Below are 2,500 nucleotides of genomic sequence, written 5' to 3'. Positions count from 1 at the left end.
TTTCCAGCACCTTTTGCCTTTATCCCTTCTGTCAGCGACTTCTCCACCATGCATTTGTGTGTCCGTGTGTGTCTGTGTGGCAGGTTCACCGAAGCGCAAGGTAAGAAACGGAGTTCGTTTTGCAACAAAACAAACGAACAATGCTAAAAAGGGACTGTTTTTGCACCGCCATCACTATGTTATGCTGTCGAGTTTTGTTACCTTTTCCCGTGGAGATCAGGATGAGCAGCATGAAACAACAAATCGAACGCTGAATGAAGCGATAAGTTCGATACGATGTAAAGGAACAAATGTCTATTACTCTAGTGGCAAACAAAAGCCAAGCAACAACAACGGTCCAAACGAAGTGAATGTGCAAACATTGCGAATAGCACCGTTGAGATGAGTACGTTGTTGGAATGGTTTCAGTTTCGTCCTTACTATGGGACTATTTCCGGACCGAAGGACTGCAACCTGCCAGACGTGTAAGTATTCGGGAACTCCCAAAGACCCCGAAAAAGGAAACGAAGAGATGGCCAGTGGCGCAAAAATGTAATTCAGCGTTTCCGGAAATGAAGCAGGCAGGCGAGAGAGGCAAACGGAAACCGAAAACGCGAGGCGAGGGAAGAAAAGAAAAATGATTTTGTAGGGAAATCTCGGTATTATCCCAATGAAAGCGGAAAAATGGCCACGATAATGGTGAGCAAAAAACCAGCGACCAACGACCAACGACCGAGAATAGCGGACAGTGCCAACGAGCGAAAGAGTGTCCAGAGGGAGAAGGAGATAGCATGGGAAATTGCTGTCCGAAGCGAGGGGAGGAAAATATTTATTCCCTTCGATATATTATTGCATTGTTTCTCAATTTATAACCAGATTTAAGCTGCCGGCACGGGGGCTGCGAGGGTTTGTGAAAAGGAGTTTACAGTAAATGGCATGACAATGATAGTGACTTCATGATTGCGGCTATGGCTTCCGATTATTCGCCCATTTTTGTCGCTCCGTTACGATCGAGCGGATTATGGTTTTCCATGCTTGCCAGTGCCCCCAAAACGGAGGCTATTATGGTAGTGCCCGTACAAATATTAATAAAATATTAACATGTTTTTCGAAAACAACGCAGATTTAAGTATCGATACTTTACCGTGCCAGGCAAAGACCGTAAAGATGAGGCTCATCATTCAACCAACGGAAGGTTGTAAGGGTGGATTAAGTTTTTAATACCCATATCAGTTGTGTCACTTGGTCAGGGAGTTTAATATTCCGATGGGCGTTTCGTGTATTTTCTGCTCAAGATCAAGATAATAGTTTGAAGTAGCATCATATGCAGTCCTCGGTTATGGTTGCCTCAGTCAATCCAACTTCATGGCATCACGCACTAGCCGTCAAGGAGTGAGGCCCCCCTTCTGATCATCCTTCTCCGCATAATTTTGCTAATAAAGTGTATCCTAATGTAATTATGATATTTTCATTTAGCAAAAATTAATTTACCAAATGAAGATAGATGAGTGTGAGTGGCTTGACATGGAGACAGCAGCAAAGGCGGGTCAAGAAAAACATATCTTCGAGTTTCTTCGAGTGGATCACAAGAAGTTTTGTTCCTGCATGGGGCTTAGACATCGCCAGTAACCAAGCTGCTAAGCACTAAACTCCGAGGAGAGGAGAAGAGGATGAGCAAAGCGTTCTAATTAGATAATGCTTGGGCGCCTGATCTGTTGCTGTTGTTTCTCGATGGGCCAGACAATGGCATAATCCAATGATTGGAGCACCAATGTGCCCTTGTGGTCCGCCCTTTTGCGTTCGGTATGCTTCGAGTGAGTTTTATGATAGATTTCACTAATTACAGTTGATGGATGGTAATAGTTTGACTTCTGCGAAAGGATACATGCGCTTGATTGAAAGTGATCCGGACACATCCACATCCTGCTGTGATTGGGACTGCGAGTACGAGTAGACCTTGATGATAGAGAATCACTTAATATCATGTTTTAATATAAGAAAGAGGTAAGCTTATATCGTCATCAAGGACACATCCAATATGCTTCATTCGTACGATAATCCTCAAACAAGCACACACACAGACGCACACACACACAAACAAAGCATGGCGTACGTCTTATCATTGATTCCATTCAACCATTATCCGTTTAGCAAACAATTCTTCCAGTTAATGTCTACCTCTTTTCTCGCTGGGTCAGCCAGTAAAAGAAGAGAAGGTTTTTGGTGTGGTCTGGCCACTTGAAAATCGCATCCGTAACCCATCCGGATCAATCAGCTGTCAGCGGCAGAGGCACGGCCGCGTCGGTCGCCGCAGCGCCTACTGCGGCCACCTTTTGAATATTTTAATCATGATTGATTGATTGGTTGATTAGCCGGGATGAATTGTGCGCTCGCGTTGCAATCGAGGGCACAGTGCTGCACAGTAGCGGCGGTCGCGCGCGGGGTGTTTTTCACTTTCCAAACCCACTACTGCCCCTGTCACTTCATTCGCTCAATAAAAAGAAGGAAAACACTGTTGGAG

This window comes from Anopheles darlingi, chromosome 3 (genome assembly GCF_943734745.1).
Source record: "Anopheles darlingi chromosome 3, idAnoDarlMG_H_01, whole genome shotgun sequence".
Taxonomy (NCBI): domain Eukaryota; kingdom Metazoa; phylum Arthropoda; class Insecta; order Diptera; family Culicidae; genus Anopheles; species Anopheles darlingi.
Note: the sequence above shows the minus strand (reverse complement) of the source record.